This window comes from Anolis sagrei, chromosome 6 (genome assembly GCF_037176765.1).
Source record: "Anolis sagrei isolate rAnoSag1 chromosome 6, rAnoSag1.mat, whole genome shotgun sequence".
Lineage (NCBI taxonomy): Eukaryota > Metazoa > Chordata > Lepidosauria > Squamata > Dactyloidae > Anolis > Anolis sagrei.
The window spans coordinates 81,188,092-81,211,306 of NC_090026.1; the positions used below are offsets into that span (position 1 = coordinate 81,188,092).

At 41.0% G+C, this 23,215-nt stretch overlaps 1 long non-coding RNA gene across 1 annotated transcript in view; it reads left to right on the plus strand.

Annotated features, from left to right (window-relative positions):
- Positions 1-23,215, plus strand: part of LOC132778657 (uncharacterized) — a 95,568-nt gene that overhangs the window by 25,178 nt on the left and 47,175 nt on the right. Inside the window, exon 2 of the long non-coding RNA XR_009631762.2 lies at positions 6,911-7,034. This is a non-coding gene — a long non-coding RNA (uncharacterized lncRNA). The remainder of the gene's footprint in view (positions 1-6,910; positions 7,035-23,215) is intronic.

The following is a 23,215-nucleotide window of genomic DNA, read 5'->3' on the forward strand; positions in this document are numbered from 1 at the left end:
GAGATGCTGATGATTATGGTTTTTTTGTATGGTTTTATATTATGTGTTAAATGTTTTAATTGTATTTATAATCTGTTTTTAATTTGTATTTTATAGTTGTGGAGGCAACAAATTGTTGCCGATAGTGAACCGCCCTGAGTCGCCTCCAGGCTGAGAAAGGCGGTATATAAATGTGGCAAATAAATAAACAAACAAATATTCAGGAAATATGCAGTTACTGAGTCCAGGCATGCAAAGGTTGCTAATTCAAACAGTTGGGAATTCTGGGAGTTATGATTTTAAAAATTCATATGATAATAGTCTCTTTTCAAAATCTATAGCACCCGAATTACTGGGTTGGCTGAATTCCTCAGCAGTGGTACATATATTATGTGTTACAATCCATTTGGTCCAGAGGCCTATGCCCTATTGTCCATATCATAGAAGCCTGCCCTGGAGCTGCCTTTTCTTTTCTGCTACTCACACTTTTATTATGTTAAGAATTCACCCACTAAGCTTTAGTTGTATTTCAGGATTGCATGTTTTGCTAGGCATTTGCACTAAGTAGATGGCGGCTTAGCTGAACAATAAAAGGTAGGACAAAGCTCCCTCCTCTATTCTTATTAGAAAAGAAAGAAAGCTCCTGTGTATTAGGAGAAAGATAGGGAAAGGAACAAGAATGACATTCATGAACCAATTCCCAGGTAACAGCTGATAATAGTTCTGTGGCCAGACTGCTGGGAATGAAGGAGCTTAGTAGAGGTATTATTTGAGAAATCAGGTGAGTTTTAATCAGTTCATGAGTGCTGTGGAGTCCCGCGAGGGGAAAATGGGAACTGGAATTGTTAACCTGAAACAGAAATTACAATCATTGAAAAATGAATCCAAGAGGAAAAGGGCTTGTCCCCCTCATACTTCTTCATTTATTTTTATTTTTTGCTAAGGGAAAGCTTTGTGTTAGCATGCTCATTTTCGAAACAGAATCAACCCAAGGCACTGAACTGTCTGGGTTTTATGCTTATTTTTAATTGAGTTTACCTTATACTTGCTTTCATATTACTCTTCTAATAAACCCATCCACAATTAGCCTTGAAGATCTTATTTAAGAGAAGCAGATAAAAGGCTAATAAATAGGTTTCAAACCCCTTAATTTCTCTTTTTTGGAAAATAGCAAAGAATAAAGAAGAGAGATAAATTCTCCCACCATGCATTACTACAAATTCTTTAGGGCAAGGGCCACATTTGGGGCCCCTGGTGTAGGATTTTTATTTATTATTTATTTACTATTCTTGTATACCGCTGTATCTCAAGCCCGAGGGCGACTCACAGCGGTTTCCAGAAAGCAAACAACAAAGACAGTAAAAACAGCAGTAATCAATATATCATAACAGTTAAACTACACAATTCTATTTCTAGCAATAAATAAACATTAATACACAGTTATCGCAAAAACCCACCCCGGATCGCCTCATCATCCAAACGTGATCCAAATTCGTCATCCATTCTTCCGTTCCTATGTTCAAATTGCCAGAATTGCACTGAATTACTCAAACGCCTGCACAAACATCCAGGTCTTCAACTTTCTACGGAATGTCACGAGAGATGGTGCCAGCCTAACATCTACAGGAAGGGCGCTCCACAGCCGAGGAGCCACCACCGAGAAGGCCCTATCTCTCGTCCCCGCCAGCCGTGCTTGAGAGGCTAGCGGGATCGAGAGCAGGGCCTCCCCGGAAGATCTCAAAGTTCGGGTGGGTTCATAGGCCGAGATGCGGTCAGATAGGTATCTTGGGCCGGAACCGGGAAGCAGTCCTTTTGGTGATAACATCAACAAAGGACTGCTTCCCATCACGAGTGCCAATGCTTGAAGGAGACTATTGCTCCACTGGCTGCCATTCATTTACCGGACCCAATTCAAGGTGCAGGTTCTTACCTACAAAGCCCTGAACGGTTTGGGACCCGCCTACCTGCGTGACCGCATCTCCATATATGAACCCACACGATCCCTTCGATCATCCGGAGAGGCCCTGCCCTCGATCCCACCAGCATCGCAGGCGCGATTGGTGGGGACGAGAGAGAGGGCCTTTTCGGTGGTGGCCCCTTGACTCTGGAACTCACTCCCTAAAGACATCAGACAGGCCCCAACTCTGGCAGTCTTCAGGAGGAGCTTGAAGACGTGGCTGTTCCAGTGTGCCTTCCCGGAATAATGACCCCATAGCACTTTGTCCTGCAAAGCACTTTACATTTCTTTAGATCTGCTCATATGCCCTTACATAAACACCATTATCACCTATTTGTCCATGTCCCAGCATTACTTCCAATTTTAACCTTACATTTGGCCTTCCCACTGTTTTTAACTGTGTGTTGTTTTATTGATAATGTTGTATATTTTATTATCTATGCTTTTTTTAATTGCTTGTATTGTTGTTTTATTGCTTGTATTGTTGTATTTGGGCTTGGCCTCATGTAAGTCGCATTGAGTCCCTTGGGGAGATGGTAGCGGGGTACAAATAAAGTATTATTATTATTATTATTATTATTATTATTATTATTGCACTGGTTAATTTTTTGTGGGAGCTGATTAAGCTTAGAAAGGTTCTGTTTTGAATTATAGCATTCAGAATCTTTCAGCCAGCATGACCAGTGAAATTCTGGGAACTGTAGTACAATTTCCCCCCAAATGCTGGTTCATCTAACTTCATACTTGCTACATTAACTGGGAGCAGTTCTCCAGGTTTTCAGACAGTGGTCTTTTACTATACTATGGGAGTGTATAATAAGCTAAGAACATATAGATGGCAATAGTTATCACCATTTATCCATCAATTGGTTCTTGTTCTTCTTGTAAAGGCAACTGTCATTGATATATTATATCTAATATGTGTCTTCCTACTACACTACGAAGCAAGTAGAAAGAACTATGGCTATATATTGCTAGGTAAAGGTAAAGGTTTCTCCTTGACATTAAGTCTAGTCAAGTCGGTAGATACCTCCTAGGTCATGTGACCAGAATGACTGCATGGAATGCTGTTACCTTCCTGTCAAATTGGTACCTATTGATCTACTCACATTTGCATGTTTTCAAACGTCTAGGGTGGCAGAAGCTGCGGCTAATAATGGGAGCTTACCCTGTCTGTGAATTCAAACCACTGACCTCACTATCAGCAAGTTCTGTAGCCTAGTGGTTTAACCTGCTGCGCCGTCGCGGCCCCTTATATATTGCTAAGAAGGGATAAATGAGCCGTTTTGCCACTTCCCTTACAGAAATTTGTTGCTTTGTGCCTCCACATTGTTTCTGATTTATGGTGAGCTTAAGGCCTCCCTGGTGGTGCAGCAGATTAATCTGCTGAGCTGCTGAACTTGCTGACCAAAGCATCAGCGGTTCGAATCCAGGGAGTGGGGAGAGCTCCTGCTGTTAGCCAAGCTCTTGCCAACCTAGCAGTTGGAAAGCACGCAAATGTGAGTAGACCTTTAGGTACTGCTTCTGCGGGAACATAACAGTGCTCCATGCAGTAATGCTGGCCACATGATCTAGGAGGTGTTTATGGACAACACCAGCTCTTCGGCTTAGAAATGGAGATGAGCACCACCCCCCAGAGTCGGACATGACTAGACTTAATGTCAAGAGGAATCCTTTACCTTTACTTTAAGGCAAGCCTATTACAGAGTTTTCTGGGGCTGAGAGTGTGTCTTGCCAAGATCACCCTGTGGGTTTTCATAGTCAAGTGGGGAATTGAACCCTGGTCTCCCAAGTTGTCCTCCAATGCTCAAACTACTATACCACATTTCTTCTACTTAAAATCAGTGTTAGTGCACATGATGCTAGCTGGTAGGGCTGGGCGGTTTCGTTTTGTAATTCGTTAAAAAATTCGTTTTTTTTATTAACGAAGAGATAACGAACCATTCTGGAGCAACTTAAAAACGAAACGGATTTTTGAACACGTTTTGTAAATGCTTCGTATTTTGTTATGTATTCATTTCGTTATTGGTTTGAGGTCGCTTTGTTATTATTTCCGCATGTCTGGGGCAAGTTTTATAGTTGTTTTTTGTTTAATTAGTGAAAAAAAATTATAATATCACACCAACAGTCAACAACAGAGGGAGAGGGAAGCATCAGAAGTTTTTTTAGCGTATTGCGCGATCGCGGCCGCCATTAACGAATCGATTCGTTATTGTTTTGTAATTTTTTTACCATTTACGAAATTTTGTAAATATCGAACTTTTTTAAAGGAAAATTTTGTAATTATTTTAAATATCGAAACGCAAAAAAACCCAAAAAACGAATCGATTTTAGAAACAAATTTTTCCGTTGTTACCCAGGCCTACTAGCTGGGTGTAATTTACAGAGGATTCAGAGAAATGTTGGGTCCTTTTACACTCCCAAAGAGATATACCCCCAGATTTAACTGCCACTATTCAAACTCCAAATACGCAGGGACAACACAAACAAATGTAAATAGCACACCTCCTCCCCCTCCAAATCAAGTCACTGAAATGAAAAAAACATGTTTACACAATTTTGTACTATGAAGAGGAACTTGCTAGATCTATAAAATAAAATAAAATACTTGGGTTGGGGGCATTATTTTTCCTTCTTTATCTTTTATCATTTTGGGGCTGTCTTTCTAAGGGACAGTTTTGGGTTCTCTTACCCACTCGGCCAACTGTTCTGTTTTTCTGCAGGTAGTTGCTTGGAAAGTTAATTACTCTATTCTTTTACAATGACCTTGACTGTATTTCATATCTGAAGGAAATGGCATTTGGGGTTTTCTAATTTAGGAGCACAAAAGAGGTTGGAAGAGACTGGACTAGTACCTGATTCGCTCTGTGAAAAGAGCCACTCGTGTTAAATTATGGGCTGCAGAAGCTGGAACCAAAGATAACATTATTGGACTTTGGCATTAAATATGATTAATGGGGCAATAGGAATACCATTTGGGTCACCTCAGGTATATATTTTATTTTCGCATTAAAGGATTTCACAGCATTTCAAAAGTGTGTGGTGCTACTGGCATTTTTTACGGCTTGTAAATTACTATTTAACTTTTCTGTTTGCATGCTTTTGATTTCTTCATATCTTCCAGCATCCACTGTGACGGGATGTCATGATAGGCAGTACTGTCGGTTTCTCCACATTTCTGTCCATCATGCAATCACATAGTTTAGATATTCAGGAGATTATGAAAAATTCTTATAGCAAGAAATCTAATTTAAGAGCAGCTATGCTTCCACACATGTCTCTCTCTAAGAAACACACAAAACACTAAGCAGAAGCAAAACAAATGTGTCTAAGCTTATATGGACGCAATTGAGTAAACAGAAACATACTAGGTTGATGTGAGTTTTCCTGGCTGTCTGGCCATATTCCAGAAGCATTGTCTTCTGACATTTTGCCCACATCTATGGCAGGCATTCTCAGAGGTAGGATCCCCCGGTGGTGCAATAGGTTAAACCCTTGTGTCGGCAGGACTGAAGACTGACAGGTCCTAGGTTTGAAAACGGAGAGAGCACAGATGAGCTCCCTCTGTCAGCTCCAGCTCCCCATGCAGGGACATGAGAGAAGCCTCCCACAAGGATAGTAAATCATCAAACATCTGGGCGTTCCCTGGGAAACATCCTTGCAGACAGTCAATTCTTTGAAACCAGAAGCAGCTTGCAGTTTCTCAAGTCACTCCTGACATGAAGGAAAAAATCCTCAGAGGTTTTGAGGTTTATTGAAACTAGGCAAGTGGGGTTTATATATTTGTGGAATGTATTGTTGAAGGCTTTCATGGCTGAAATCACTGGGTTGTTGTAGGTTTTTTCGGGCTATATGGCCATGTTCTAGAGGCATTCTCTCCTGACGTTTCACCTGCATCTATGGTAAGCATCCTCAGAGGTAGTGAGGTGACCTCACTACCTCTGAGGATGCTTGCCATAGATGCAGGCGAAACGTCAGGAGAGAATGCCTCTAGAACATGGCCATATAGCCCGAAAAAACCTACAACAACCCTATTTTTGGAATGTCCAGGGTGGGAGAAAGAACTTTTGTCTCTTTGAGGCAAGTGTGAATGTTTCAATTGGCCACCTTGATTATCATTTAATGGTCCCAAAGCTTCAAAGCCTGGCTGCTTACTGTACAATAGACTATCCCACACCTCGTGTCGTTTCCCCCCCCCCCCCCCCAATGCCTCTAGGGCAGTGGTTTTCAACCTGTGGGTCCTCAGATGTTTTGTCCTTCAACTCCCAGAAATCTGAACAGCTGGTAAACAGGCTGGGATTCTGGGAGTTGTAGGCCAAAACACCTGGGGACCAAAGGTTGAGAACCACTGCTCTAGAGGTTGGAAAGAACCCCATCCTTTAGTAAGAGCTTGCAAATTATGAGCTTGTCAGAGATTTTTGGAGGAGGCCCTGTTGCATGTCCCAACATCTCAGGAAGTTAGGTTGGTGGTTAGACATAACAGGGCTTTCTCTGTAGCATCTCTACCCCAGAGCTGCTGGATACTTTGAGGTTTCCTGCAAACTCCAAAATATGCCCTTACTTTGCCTCAAACAGGGCAAAGCCAGTTTAAAACAAACACCCTGGGATACCCATCAGATGTAGCTGTGCATTATGAAGACAGACAGTCTTCTGTCTAAGGTGAGGTAAGGGGTTTGGGCTAGTATAGACAAGCCCTTGTATTGTTTTTTGGACTGCGTCTTAGGAATTTTAAAAGAGTATGTCAATACTGTTTTTTTAAATCCTTTGTACTGTTTTATGTGATTATCATTTGTTTATCAGCATCCCTTGTGGATTGGAAAGCCATACAGGAATACTTCAGATAAAAAAACAAAATAAGAGAAGCCCGAGTTCCATACGAATTAACATTGTAAAGATTGGCAAGGTGGAGGAGTTGTTGTACAATGTGTTTGCATGCTTTTAAAGTCATTATTGTGTGTGTTTTTTTCCATCCAGGTCCTACATCAAGATTTCTCCATCAATTCAAGTGTAAAAACAATACTTCTCGGTGGTGATAGTGGGGAACTATTTTGCCTTATACTCACATTAGTCTCCACGTAGTCCATCTTCTCCTGTCTCAGTAAGTTGCTTTTGTTATTGTTTTGGGGTTTCCATTTATTTATTTTTAATCTCCACGAATGTAGTTAGTACGTTGGCAGGGCTACATTTAATGTAATGGGTTGATGTTTGAGATGGGATCACTGTGTGGTTCAAACCATGTTTCACAAATGCAAACATTTAAAATGAAATATTAAGCTTTATTTATTTATGAATTTCTCTGCTTCTCAAGAACAGTGACAAGATTACAGCAAGGTTCTGGTCAATTTGGCACCACTTTTTAAAATAATAATTATATAAATCATATACAATATTTTTGTGAATTTGACCTCTAAGAAAAGAACTAATACAGCATGCTCATTTATATCTTTTCCTCCTTAAATTAAATATTCTCATTATTTGGTTTTGGAAAAATATTTCCTGAAGGGGAAAACCTGCATTATTTAAAGAGATGAAAAATGCATAGCAGATGCACAACACTGGCTTTAATGAAAGGCTAGCCTTCAGTGTAGTCTTCCTATCCCCACACTCCATTTTATTTTGTTGGGGGTTTTTTTTGGTAGATTTTACATGGTGATGCACATTGAACATTACTTATTCTCATATTTTATTCCAGCTCAGAACATGAAGTATTCAGGCATGATATATACATGGTTACATCATTTAAAATGCCTGGCTTACAGCTAGCAAGGTTAAATGTTGGTAATACTATTGCAGAAGCAGCCTAAAAAAAAACCCCACTAGTAATAGTAGAGTGAATGTTGTTTCAGATTTATATGCAGCTTTCCTCCTTTAAGAGAATTATTATTATTTACAGTATTTATATACCACCTTTCTCACCCTTGGGGGGACTCAAAGCAGTTTACACATAAATAATGGCAAAATTCAATCTGTTGGAGTTAAAATGTACATACATACACACACAGTAGAGTCTTGTTTATCCAACCTTCAATCATCCAGCATTCTGTATTATCCAACGCAGTCTGCCTGCCTCCTGGATGCACAGCTGTTTCAATACATTGTGATGTTTTTGTGCTTAATTTGTAACTACAGAAATAATTACATACCGTTACTGTGTATTGAACTGCTTTTTCTGTCAATTTGTTTTAAAACATGATGTTTTGGTGCTTAATTTGTAAAATCATAATGTAATTTGACATTTAATAGGCTTTTCCTTAATCCCTCCTTATTATCCAACATTTTCGCTTATCCAGTGTTCTGTGTATATATATAGAGGGGGGGGGGGGGGGAGGTCCTAGTTTGCCAAGTCTTGTATATTTGTTTGCACAATAAGCTAAGATATTTATGTTAGCCATTTGAGTTAGGCTTAATAGTAGGAGCACACATTTGCATAAGAAAACTCCTAGGTTTAGGTAGGATTAGGAATACAAATGACTTTGTTTAGAACTCTGGAGAGCCACTGCCAGTCATTTTATACCTGAATGGGCAACTTGTTGCCCTTCAGATTTTGTTGGCTTGCAACTCCCATGTGTTCTATCAAGCATAGCATAGCCGAGGTGTATCTCCCTCTGTGATCCACCTCAGAGGCTAAGATTGTCAGGGGAGGTCCTGCTCTCTGTCCCACCCCCCTCGCAAATGCAACTGGTGGGGACGAGAGACAGAGCCTTCTCAGTGGTGGCCTCCCCAGTGTGATTAGATTGGCCCCGCCCTTCAATAAAAAACGAAAAACATGGCTCTGGGATAAGATTTTTGGTCAATAATGGGAGCAGTGCAATAAATGACTATAAATTAACATAACGACTCGGACTGGCCCTGGAATATGACCTGGATTATGAAGTTTTGATTGTTGTTTTAATGTTGTGTTTTAATTTATTGGTTTTTAATGTTTTTGTTTATTCATCGATGTATGTGTATATGCGACATCAAATTGTTGCCTTTGTAAAGCTGCCCTGAGTCCTATTCAGGGTTGAGAAGGATGGGGTACAAGTATGGTAAATAAATAAATACTGTAGGCTGACCAGAGTTTCAATCAGACATGATCTGATGGCTTATCCTGGTGCAAGCATTACGAAGAAACTGGCCTTACTTGGCACAAGGTAGTTTCCTATGTTTCTGTACTGCAGGGATTGGCAACGTCTCATCTATCAGATGTTGTTGGAAATGAGTTTCCTCACTTTTAGTAAGCATAGCAGATGATAAGGAGTAATGAGACAACAATATCTGGAATATAACGAATAGCCCATCCCTTCTATAATACCTCTTCTTCACATGCCATTTATTACAAGTTGTGTAGCATCTTGTTTGATTTGTTTTTCTCAGTTGTGACTTAATCTTTTTTACTTCCAATAAAGCTCAGTAAGGAGCTCTTTCTGAACACAGGAGGGAGGTATTTCCCAGCATTGCAGCCTTTTTCATTTTCTTTTTACAGTGTTTGTCTGTGAAATTCCAAATGTACTAGCAACAGGATTCATATCCATAGTGGTGATTTGCTTTGTAAACTGACTTGGGTTTTGGTGCTACTATGCAAATGGGTTTGACTCTTGGGAGCAAATACTAGCTTTTCCTTCTAGTATCTTAAAGCTTCTGCCATTCACATGTGCTATCCATGTAACTATTGAGATGGGTAGAGATTTGAAAAGGTATTCTTCCTGTGCAGGGAAATGCAAGTCTATTTACATGCAAGTCTTCTGGATCAGCTTCTGAGATACAAATGTGTATTTCTTCTAGTAAATTGTTTGAAAATCACTGGAAAACCAAGATTTTTTTGTGTTTCCTCCAATGGTTGAAAGTGCCTTTGATGGCTTAAAAGGTTATATATCTGCACTTTAGATCAGTGGTCCCCAAACCTTGGTTCTCAAGATGTTTTGGACTTTTGGCTCCAGAGTTCCTAATGTTTGGCCCATTTAGGTATTGTATGAACTCCAAGGCTGAAAGCTTTTTCCACATAGTGATGTGTGACCTCAGTGTCTAGCTAAAGGATGAATTTGCTTTTGACTTCATTGTTGGTCACTCCAAAAGTCCTCCCACAGACCAATAGGAATGTGATAAACCAACATATATGTCAATGCCTTTGATTCATTGTGCCTGGTCTAGCTTGTACCAGTCATTTGTTTTGGGGTCTTTGATTCTTGACTTGCTTTAGGGCAGTGGTTCCCAACCTTTCTTTTTTTGACAAGGGACCGCTTAACCAGGGACCCCTTAAGCAAGGACCACTTTCACCAGGGACCACTCTCCAATATTAGTACCACTAGCTGTACCCGCCACACATTGCTGTGGCCAGCTTTCCCTCCCTCTTTCTTTCTCTCCTTCCTTCCTTTTCTTTTTTTCCCCTCCACTGTTGGCCGGTGTTGTTCCTTCACGCTGCTTTGTACTCCTTCCTTCCTTCCTTCTCTCCTTCCTTCCTTCTCTTTCCCTTCCCTTCCTCCCCCCCCCCTTTTTTCCCCTTTTCTTTCTTCTTTCTCTACCTATTTTTGGACTGCAACTCCCACCAGTCCTTCTGATCTACCTACCTACCTACCTATCTCTATCTAATCAGTGGTTCTCAACCAGTGGGTCCCCAGGTGTTTTGGCCTACAACTCTCAGAAATCCCAGTCAGTTTACCAGCTGTTAGGATTTCTGGGAGTTGAAGGCCAAAACATCAGGTTGAGAACCACTGATCTAATCTATCTATCTGGAGAATTGCTGGGAGTTGCAGTCCAGGAATAGGGAATTGGAAATATGCAGGGATTGGGATGCTCTCAAAGAAATCCAAGGAGAAGAAAGCTTGCAGCTTGGAAGCAGTGCATTTGGATCATCCTCCTCTCCTAAAGGGCCTGGTCTAGGGGATGCCAGGAGATGTAGTCCGGAAGAGAGTGTGGATATGCTATTGTGTGTTTTGGTTGCCATGCACTGTAGCATCTCTTCAGGTTTTTTATTTTGCTTTTTAAGTCCCTTCTGTTGTGTTTTTCAGTGCTTTTATAAGTGATGGTCACTCGTTGGCCTGATAGGTGTCTTATGTCCACATTTGGTGTCAATTCATTTAGTGGTTTTTGAGTTATGTTAATCCCACAAACGAACATTACATTTTTTATTTATATAGATAAGGGTTATGAATCAGTTTTTGGTCAACTTTAGATTCGGTTTGGTTATTTGGAGTGCTGATTCAGAAAATTGCATTGGTCAGGCCACACCAAATATGGAAAACAATATTTAATAAGCCTCTGCACTATAAGAGGGTTTTGTTGGACCAGACACTCTCGTTGCAACGGTGTAGTAATGGTGAGGCCGCAGACTATATTTTAGTTCTTGCAGACCACTGGTGGTCGACGGACCGCAGGTTGGGAACCACTGCTTTAGGGGTATCCTTTGAGTAGAAGTTATAATATGTTTCTCCTGACTAACTCAACAATGCAAAATACACACAGAGTCTTAATATTTCAGATAAGATTATGTACCTGCAGCGATTACAATATTAGATGTAAGATTAATTTTCTCCTCATATAAGGTGATATTGAAAATATATGATAAGATTTTACCAAGCGGTTAAAGGTTTTTTTATTTTGCATAAGCCATTACCCATATTAAACCTATATGTGGTGTAATTGGTGTGTATTGTTGTGATTAACTTGTGGCATTACTCACAGCCATCACAGCTGAATTACTCTTCAGTCAACCACATTTCAGTTGTAACACATTATGAGCTACAGGAAGAGAGATACAAGTGTAAATCAGCCCTGTCAAGCATTGTCTGGGCCCATTTTTTAATCAATGGTTTATTTATTACCTCCCCCCACCCATATGCCCTCCCTAAATTGGAAAACTGTACAAGTCCCATAGTCACAAGAACTCATAGCTGTACTCCAATATTTCAGTGGAATCAATGGAATTAATCATCAGCTTTCCATCTTATATTGAATCTGCTCAGGTACTGGGATGATAAATTACTTTATTATCTATATGGAATCAACATGAAATGATAACTGAGGCTTGGTATTAACAATGCTTTCGATTTCTGTACACTCAACACTTGCATTTTTCAATATTGCTTTCTTTCTCCTCCCCACCACTACTCTTGTATATATCTATGTGGGGTGGAGGGGAACATATTAGCACTGAAACTGTTCTGTTGCACAGAGTCACCTCAATAAATACACATTGTCCAGTGACAAATCAATCCTGTAGCCAGAACTTGGCTGAGGTACTTTTCTGGACTAGGACTCGCAGAATCTGCCAGCCGCATTGCCACTTGTCGAAGAAAGTAGCTTTATGAGGGTGGGCAATCCTCACCAAGGTCCATGTTTTGGTAACAGAGCCCTCTGCTCTTACCCCCCCCCCCCCAGCTTTCATTTCATGATTTTGTGATTTCCCACTCTCCATCCTGAAAAAGGATGACCAACCTTTTCCTTCAGAACCAGCCTACGGTGGTTTGCTGCCTGAAACAGAAGAGGACATGCATCCTCCATTTCTCTGAGTTCTACGTAACCTCTGAGACAGGATGGTACCTGCAACAGTGGCTGAAGGCACAAGGCAAAGTGCGGGGGGGGGGGGGGGCAAAATGTGTGAATCTCACATTAGGTCTGTCATTCAACACAGGGATGTGGTCAGACGCTCAAGACAAACGAGTTGGGGTTGCTGTTGCCCTAGCATCCAAGGTGATGGCTTCACTCTTCCAATGCTAGAGTCCTGCTTCTATCAGTAAATGAGTGCCCAGTAGTGATGTATGTAAAGCAAATGAGGGCTCAATGAGTATTTGTTGTTTAATCGTTCAGTCACTTCCAACTCTTCGTGACCTCATGGACCAACTCACACCAGAGCTCCCTGTCAGCCATCGCCACCCCCAGCTCCTTCAAAAAAGTCAAGCCATCCATCTTGCCCTCTTCCTTTTTTCTTCCATTTTCCCCAGCATCATTATCTTCTCCAAGCTTTCCTGTCTTCTCATTATGTGGTCAAAGTACTTCATATTTGCCTCTAATATTCTTCCCTCCAGTGGGCTTTATTTCCTAGAATATGGACTGGTTTGATCTTCTTCGGGTCCAACCCGTTCTCAAAATTTTCCTCCAACACCATACTCGGTGAATATGGAGGGACATGAAAAGACATCTTGCCCAAGGAGTTCCTTGCTCTTAGTGCAATGCCTCTAAGTAAGTTCTGGGTTTTTGTTTTTTGGCCACCAGTTTTCTGTTAAACTGTTGGGATTTTACAACTCAATTTGTTTATATAGAATGGAGTGCAATGAAAATGAATATCCCAACCTATTTATTTCTCAAATACTCATGACCCCCTTCACCTTTTGCGTTGATGCAGCTTCAGATAGTGACTTGCCCTTTGTTTAAGAAAAACTTTGTAATTCACCAGAGGCTACCACAAATCATAGAATCATAGAGGTGGAAGAGACCACATGGGCCATCTTGTCCAACCCTCTGTGGGTAAAGCACAAACAAAGTACCCCAACAGATGGCTGTCCAGCCTCTGCAGAAAAGCATCTAAAGAGGGAGCTTTCTAACATACTCTGAAACAGAGAGTCCCACAGTTGAATAGCTCCCAAGGTCAGGAACTTCTTCCCAATGTTCAGGTAGAATCTCCTTTCCTGTAATTTGAACCCTTTGCTCCAACTCCTAAGTCTCCAGGGCAGCAGAAATCAAGCCTTCTCCCTCTTTCTTGTGATATGTCTATCATGTCTCCTTTCAGCCATCTTTTCTGCAGGCTAAACATGCCCAGCTCTTTAATTCTCCTTGTAGGACATGAGTGATTTTTAACCAGTCCCCCTTGCTTTTGCATCTCCCAACTGCAGCAGCACCCTCCTTTGCTGAAGAGGAATCAAGGGGGGGGGGGTACTTTTTCCCTCTTCCATCAGCACAAGTATCCCATGAGTTGAGTTCCAAGGGATCCAGTACAAACTTTCACCTAATCATTGCATTATCCTGATAAATAAAGCTTAGAAAACTATATTGTTCCTATACCCCCATTGCAAATGGTGGAGCAGATAGAAAAACATCTGCAGCTACTGTGTTGTCAAAGGCTTTCATGGCTGGAATCACTAGGTTGCTGTGATTTCTTTTGGGTGGGGTGGTGGGGCTGTATGGCCATGTTCCAGTAGCATTATCTCCTGACGTTTCGCCTGCATCGGTGGCAAGTTTCCTCAGAGGTTTGTTCAAAAATTTCAAAAACGGGAATTACAGGCAGCAAGCAATCAAGGGCCAGTTAACTCCTCCCAAACAGAGGATGCCTCCAGGCACAATAGCCCGGACTGCACAGCTGAAAGGCTACTCAAGCTTGCTAATTGCAACATTCAGGATTGATTCAAACAGACAGGGTTCTTTCCCACCCTGGACATTCCACAGATATATATACACTCCAACTGCCTCATTTCCAACAGACCTTTGAGCAAACCTCTGAGGAAGCTTGCCACAGATGCAGGTGAAACATCAGGAGAAAATGCTACTGGAACATGGCCATACATCCCAGAAAAAACACATAGCATCTACACCTGTTGTTCATGAAGTGGGTCACCAGCAGGGAAAATACAGATATAGGGCTGCATGGACCCCTCATTTTTTAGAATTGTTAATTTGATAATGGCGCTCCATGCAGTCATGCCGGCCACATGATCTTGGAGGTGTCTACGGACAATGCCGGCTCTTCAGCTTAGAAATGGAGATGAGCACCAATCTCTAGAGTCGGACACAACTGGACTTAATGTCAGGGGAAAACCTTTACCTTTACTAATTTGATTTTGAAACATTAAAATGCCTTTTCCCATAATTCTGAGGGTAGAAGGAGAGCCATAGCTGTTCCCAATCCATTAATTTCTCATTCTAGAGAAAACAAATAAGAAAAACAAATGCTTAAAAGAGCCATAGCTGGCAAACAATTCCAGTTCTATGAAGTAGACAGAAGCCTTTATAAACACAGGCACATAGAAAGAGAGAGAGGGGAAGCTGCTGAAGAGCAAAGCCAGGAAACAATTATTCTGGTTTCATACAAGATGAAGTATAACTGTCTCCTCCGCACACTATAGAGCCATTGCCGTCTGACTAAATTCCATCTATTTGGAGGAGCCATATCACTAATCAGGAGGGAAGCAGTGTGACAGCTAGATCTAATGGAGTTTATGCCATTTTAGCAAGATAAATTGCAGTGGTTCAGCCAGGCTCCATTCAGTTAACTCTGTGGCTGCACAAACAGGTCTATAATGTTCTCTTAATGCACAAAAAGGACACAGATTTGCCACATTCCTGACATTAGAAGCACAAATGGAACAGTGACCTGTTGACTCTTGGTCCATTTCAACTCTAACCTCTTGTCAGACATGTTTCCTCTGCTGACTAGTGAATCGTTTTTTTGTTGTTTTTTTCGGGACTGGCGAGACAACAGGAGAGATGTCAGGTAGTTGATATCTCAGCCTTAAGTCTGCCGTTGTTTCACAGCTGGCTTATCTGATCAATTTTTCCCACTGGTCCCTTTCACCTTGAAATGAGGATGGGATTTAAGAATATACCAAAGTACCTGTAAGTCTGTAGCAAAGCCAAGTATTATGCTGTCTGTTCTGATCTTAGACATGTTTTCAAGGCACACCCTTGTTTGAAGATGCCGAAAATAGGAATACTAAGGTCTCTGTCTGCATCTCAATTTCTCTCTCTCTTCCCCCCTCTCTATCTTGGGAAAAGTAGTAAATTGTGTGTTGCACTTTTTTTTTCTTTCCAGAATACTCAAATGTATGAATATAACTTCTTCCTATGCTTTCATTACATCTTCAGGCAATGGTGTGTGTAACTTTCAGAACTGGTATCATGAACGAGTAATGCAATAACTGCCACAGAGAAAAACTGTGAATGGGTTGCCATTTGGTGGTTTTTCTTCTTCCTATAATTGGCTTTCCTTACATCTGACCCCCCCCCCCCCCCCCAGCACAGCCAGTGTATAGAGTTTTGGGATATAGCTTTAAGGTAGAACTACAGAATGCCTAAATACTCTAGAGCAGTGGTTCCCAACCTTACTAATGTCGCCACCCCTTAATACAGTTCCTCATGTTGTGGTGACCCCCACTATGACATTATTCTCATTGCTACTTCATAATTGTAATTTTGCTACTGTTATGAATTGTAATGTAAATATCTAATATGCAAGATATATATTCATTCACTGGACCAAATTAGGCACAAATACCTGTTACGCCCAAATTTGAATACTGATGGAAAGATAAATTTTGTCATTTGGGAGTTTTGTTGCTGGGATTTATAGTTCACCTTCTATCAGAGAGTATTCTCCACCAACGATGGAACTGAACCAAACTTGGCACACAGAACTCCCATGACCAACAGAAAATACTGGAAGGGTCTGGTAGGCATTGACCTTTAGTTTTGGAGTTGTACTTCACCTACATCCAGAGAGCACTGTGGACTCAAACAGTGATGAACTTGGACCAAACATGGCGTAAATACTCAATATGTGAACACTGGTGGAGTTTGGGGAAAACATTTGGGAGTTGTAGTTGCTGGGATTTATAATTCACCTACAATCAAATAGCATTCTGAACCCCACCAATGATAGAATTGGGCCAAACATCCCACACAGAACCCCCATGACCAACAGAAAATGCTGTGTTTTCTGATAGTCTTTGGCAACCTGTCCGAGACCCCCTTGCCCTCCCCCAAGGTCCTGATCCCCAGGTTGAGAAACACTGCTCTAAAGGCACCAGATCTCATCTGATCTTGAAAATTAAGTAGAGTCAGTCCTGGTTAGCACTGGATGAGAGATTAGCAGTGGACGCCAGAGAGCATAGGCTATATTTCAGAGGAAAGAATTAGCAAAACCTCTGAGTATTTCTTTCTTAAGAAGCCCTCATGAAATCCATGGGGTCGCCCTCATTTGGCAGGCAACTTGAAGACATTTATACACACACAGCGCTCCCAGAATCACCCACCCTACATGTTGTCTGAAGGGTTTTGGGAGTTATAGTTTAAAAAAAACAATTATTTCCAATCTGTGATGTAGTCCCTATACCAATACTGATCACAGTTGCTCCACACTGTCATGATCATAGCTGATGTGCCCAATTCATCACCCAGTGGCCAACAATATGGTGATGAATATCTCCAAACTTAAAAATATCAGTCCACCTCTGAGAATGAATAACACAAGCCAACAAGTATTTTTTCAGGTATAATATTAGGTCATTCTTGTAGAGTTTTTTGTGCTGAATTCAGATCTGTGTTTATTTTTCTCTCTCTATCACGTGTAGTTTTTGTGATGAGGCTAACTGAATAATTAATGCATTTATGCACTGATATTAATAGAATCTAATTGATATCAGTGCTTATATGCATTAATTATTTGATTAGTCTAATCACAAAAACTACACGTGATAGAGAAAAAATAAACACAGATCTGAATTCAGCGCAAAAAAACACTATAAGAATGATCCAAAATTATATCTGATGAAAAATACTTGTTGGCTTGTGTTACACGAATATGATGTGAAATGTGCACTATTTACAATAGTCCGCTGTAATGTACCATTCGTCATATTTTTAAAAGTTGACGTGATGGGGAAAAATATATAGACATATTTAAAATCAGCATAAAAATGATTCAAATTGTGCTACTCTCATTTCTGGTTATTACAAAAAGTTTGGTTTTGTTGGCTTGTGTAATAAGCCTCGTAGAAAATAGCAGAGCTTGTGTTCTGGAAGTAAACCCTTTGAGTCCAGGTTCAGTTTTGTGCCACAGAGAGGCAGCAGAGTGGGGAACAAAAACCCAGGGTGTTAAGTTGCCTTTTTGACCACCTTGGCAGGGGGGCTTAGATTATCTCCTGTTTCTTAACCTGTTGGGCTAGTCATGGCAACCTCCCTAACAGGAGTAGTCTTGGAATATGTGAATTGGCCCTATAAAGAAGCCTTCCAGATGTTTTAACATACAGCACGAATCACCCCCCAAACATTAGCCAGGTTGTCTGGGTTTGAGGGGCTTGTCCAAACAATTTGGAGGGACAATCTGGCTGGAGATGGCTGCTCTATAGCACTCTACATATACTGACATTAAGAGGAAGCATTTGCCTTTGTTTCCCTGTAGCAGGGCTGAAGCTGCTTAATGGAATCCAAGAGACCTGCATGTTTAATGGGATTTTAGTTGCAACCGTAACATCTCATAGCCTAGAGGGATAAACATTTTGCTACATTGTGTGGGCACATAAACACATCCAAGAAGACAAAAATGACATGGAAATCCATGTAAAGCATGCTAGACCCACACAGGCTAAGATTATAAATCTCCACCCCTTGCTTAGTTACCTTTTGTTACCACATTCTCAAGGACTCTGAAACGAGTTGAAGATAGAGGAGGCCTTGTATCATGTTTTGCATTGCTTCCTCTCTGCTTCCTCTGCATGAAGGCACCTGGTTTTCTTTTCTGCTGGCAGTCACTTATGCTGAACTTATAGGAAAGTTAAAGCCTTTCAGACTCTTTCTGCTGCCAAACTCTGCAAGTAGTACAGATGAACAAATAATAAAGAAATGGGGACATTGAAGAGTTGTGTGAGAGACACTTGGCCTCTGGATACATTTGGACTGTCACTAGCATACCCCATGGTGACAGATCATGAGAGTTGCAGTTCCACACATTCTCCATCCTTATAAGAGAGACTAAAGGAGCAAGGGCTGTGGTAGTTCAGCGAGTTAAACCACTAGCTACAGGAAATCTGTTGACCAGAGGGTTAGCAGTTCAAAGTCACAAATTGGGGTGAGCTCCTGGCTTTCAGCCCTAGCTTCTGTTAACCTAGCAGTTTGAAAGCATGTTATGTGGGTAGATCAATACATACCACCTTGGCGGGGAGGTAAAAGGGCGCCTCATGCAGACATGCAGGCAACACGGTCAGAGAAGTCTATGGACAACATGCTCCTCAGCATGGAAAAATGGACCAAGAGCACCTCCCCATGGCCAGAGTTGAGCATTGCCTCCGGATGCAGAGATGGGAAGGAAGGCTTTTACTTCTGCCTGTGTATTATATGTTGTTGTTTACTGTGTAAAAAGGCATTGAATGTTTGCCTTATATATGTAAAACTGTAATCTGCTCCGAGTCCCTCTGGGAAAGATAAAGCGGAATATAAATAAAGTGTATTATTATTAATATTGCAGCAAAGGGGAGATGGGGCAATTTAAACAGGAGGGGTTAGCTGTGGACTTAGGTAAAGAGAAGAGAGTGCCACTGTTTTGCATAGAGCAAAGTCTGGTAAGTGAGAATTGCAGCTGAGGAGCAGATGAAGAGTATATTAGACTCCATCCTCGGAAATACGGAAAGACAAACAGAGAAACAGACAAGGAGCTAGCAAATGTTTACCAAGAGGGCTTGATGCTCCTAGGAGGAGGTGCTGTAGAGAATAAACCCTGGCAGAGAGCTTTAATTTGACTTTGCAGAGGGCTTTGAGAACTCCACATGTCAGCAAGAGATACTGCCTCTTGGGTATCCCTTTCTGTTTAGACAAACAAATATATCTCCTTCTCAGAAGAGCAGGTTCACTCCAGGGAAGCATCTATCCATGTTTCACCCGCTGTGTTTGTGCCTTCTGTTTTAATGGATGTTTTGCACACACTTTGTATCATGATAGAACTGGGTGGGCACAGAATAATGAAAAAACTGTTGCCAGTTTTGCTAAATAATTAGCACCCATTTTTCTGGAGGCTTTTCTGTTAATCTAGCTGTAATATTAAAGTGATATGAGCAAATGATGTTCAATCTTAGGTTGCTGTGAGTCTTCCGGGCTGTAAGGCCATGTTCCAGAAGCAGTCTCTCCTGACGATTCCCCCACACATATGGCAGGCATCCTCAGAGGTTGAGAGATCTGTTAGAAACTAGGCAATATGGGTTATAATAATAATAATAATAATAATAATAATAATAATAATGCATTTAATGTATATACCGCTCTATGTCCCCGAAAGGGACTCAGGGCGGTTTCCAAGCAACACCACCAAAACATACAGAGTAAACAGCATAACATAAAATTAACAAAACAACATAAGCATAAATTTATCACAATAACACATATATATTAAAAAATAATCCTGCCTGTGGAATATTCAGGGTGGGAGAAATATTCTTGCCTGTTAGAGACAAGTGTGAATATTGCAATTGGCCACCTTGGTTAGCACTGAATAGCCTTGCAGCTTCAAAGCCTGGCTGCTTCAATCTTGTTCCACACCAGGGATACTTCAGGAACTCAATTGTGAATTCTGATTTTAAAAACCCAACCTGATTGTCACCTAACAAACAGAATGATCTGGCAATCATATTTCACCTTTCTCCAAATGTTGCTCACTCAAAAAATGTTGCTCACTCAAAAAATGTCCCTCGCTCGAAAAACATCAAGGGGCAAATTCTACTGAATTCAAAAGAGTGTAAGTTCTTCTAGATTCCCTTGGGAATGTCTTCCTGGGTGTTGAGAGTACAGAAATCTGTGGTATAAAAACTCTTTTCTTTTAAATTCCACACCAGAGAGAAATAATAAGGTTAATAGAGAGAATGACCTTGGAGAGAGAGGAGAATCCATGTTATGGCACTCAGAGGGCAATAGAACATGACCAGAGAAAGCACATAATCTCCACAACACAAGTTGAGGATTAACAGGAACTTGTGATGAATGAGCAGGATGCTGGTGCCTGGTGCTGAAGCATTTCTGTCTGTTGTGGTTTATTGTGCTATCTATCTAGCTGTTGACCACTATCCTTGTCAACTTTGTTCCTTTGTTACAAACCAGAGAAATAAAGAACAAATTATGGATTATATATATGATTGTTGGAAAGGAACAAAACTCAAAAAGGAAGCTGCCTGCTGCTTGTAACTTGACAAGCTAACTATGGTTTACCATATTGAATGGCTAGTGCAGCCCCTTCTTTGAGGTTCATGTAAACATTTATAACAAGGTCAAGTCTCCATGGATGCCTGGATTGTTATTTCAAGTGAGTGCACTCAAGTTTGTTAAACATTTGAGTCAAAAATGAGACAAAATGGTTTTATTCCAATCCTTTAGATATTGAAAAATTAGAGAACCAATTTTGGTATGAAATGTGCATCCAGTATGAAAACAAAATGTGTGTGATGTAGTCTACGGCTGGATCTACACTACCCTATATCCCAGATTCTGAACCAAGATTATTTGCTTTGAACTGGATTATATGAGTCTCCACTGCTAGATAATCTGGAAGAAGCAGATAATCTGGGATCAGTTCCTGGGATATAGGGCATTGTAGATCCAGTTTCAATGTTTAGATTTTGAAACAAATTGTGTTGTTGAGGGCTTTCATGGCCAAAATCACTGGGTTGTTGTAGGTTTTTCAGGTTGTATGGCCATGTTCCAGAAGCAACCTGATGTTTTGCCTGCATCTGTGGCAAGCATCCTCCGAGGCTGTGAGGTTTGTTGGAAACTAGGAAAATTGGATTTATGTATATCAGTGGAAGGTCCAGGGTGGGAGAAAGAACTCTTGTCTGTTGGAACTAGGCGTGAATGTTTCAGTTGGTCACCTTGATTCGCATTTGACGGCTTGACAGTTTTTAGGTGTGGCTTGTACTGTCTGGGAAATTTCCTTGTTGAGATGTGCCCAGGTGTTCCTGATTGTTTCCTGGCTGCAGTCCCCCTGTGTTTGAGTTTTTTTTAAATTTTATGTTATAATTTTTGAGGTTTTTTTTAGTACTGGTAGCCAAATTTTGTTCATTTTCATGGTTTCTTCCTTTCTGTTAAAATTGTCCACAAGCTTGTGGATTTCAATGGCTTCTTTGTGTAGCCTGACAAGCATGGTAGTTGTGTTCTCAAATAATGTGCTCTGTCCAGGCTGGTACATCCGGTGCTCTGCTATGGCTGACTTCTTTGGTTTAAGTAGTCTACAGTGCCTTTCATGTTCCTTGATTCGGGTTTGGGCAATGCTGCGTTTGGTGATCCCTATGTAGACTTGTCCACAGCTGCATGGTATACGGTAGACTCCTGCAGCGGTGAGAGGATCCCTCTTGTCCTTAGCTAAAGGTAGCATTTGCTGAATTTCCTTAGTGGGTCTGTAGGTAGTTTGTATGTCGTATTTCCTCATCAGCTTCCCTATGCACTTAGTGGTTCCCTTGATGTATGGTAAGAACACTTTTCCTCTGGGTGGATCTTTGTCTTGACTCTCGTGGCTTGTTCTTGGTCTTGAGCTCTTCTGATGTCTGAGGTGGCCTGTAAAGCCCAGTTTTGGTGGTTCAGTTTGTCTTGGAGGAGGTGGGGTTCGCAGATTCTTTTTGCACGGTCTGACAGGGCTTAACCCACTAATGATTATATGGATCCCCACTGCCAGATAATCTGGGATAAACATAAAATCTGGGATCAGATCCTGGGATATAGGGCCTGTCTGGAAGGGCCCATAGACATTTGGAGAGCAATTGATGTTTCCATTTACCTGTGGCACTTAATGACAAGTGAGTTTAACAGAATAGAGAACTGAAGATCAGTATCTTTTACAAGCAGCAATCAAGGGCAAAGCCCTCTTGATTTGTTCAATGCAGTTTATTTGATTTGACTTCTTGGTACTTCAGTCAGGTATCTTTTTGTTATAACTGATAAGCTTTAGGTGAGCATTAGTCAAATAAGGATAACAGTTTTCTTTTCAATTTGAAGTTTTGTGTTGTGAGCATACAAAAATGTCAAATAAAAAATCAGTGTCTTTCTATCCACAAATTACTAAGGATGCATCTGCACTATAGAATTATTGCAGTTTGATACCGCTTTGGCTGCCATGGCTCAATGCTGTAAAATTATGGAGTTTGTACTTTATGAAGTATTTAGCTTTCTCTACACTGATGCCTCACCAAATTGCAGCTCCTGTGATTCCATAGCATTGAACCATGGCTGTTAAAGTAGTATCAACTGCACTAATTCTACATTGTCAGGGCTCAATGGTTCCCAAACTTTTTTTGACCAGGGTCCACTTTGTCCAGGGACCACTCTCCAACATTAGTACCAAAAGAGTTACGAATCAGTTTTTGGTCAACTTTGGTTTGGTTATTTGGGGTGCTGATTCATAAAATTGCATTGGATAGACCACATCAGCTCTAGTTCCTGATACAGAACATATGCCATCCATTAGTTGCCATCTGCTAGAGCTGATGTGGTCTATCCAGTGCAATTTTATGAAGCAGCACCCAGGAGGCTTATTGTCGAGCCTTTTGTGGGTTGTAAGCTTCTTCCCTCCTGACATCCCTGTTGCCTTGGCCCTATAAGAGGGTTCTGCAAGACCAGTTGCTC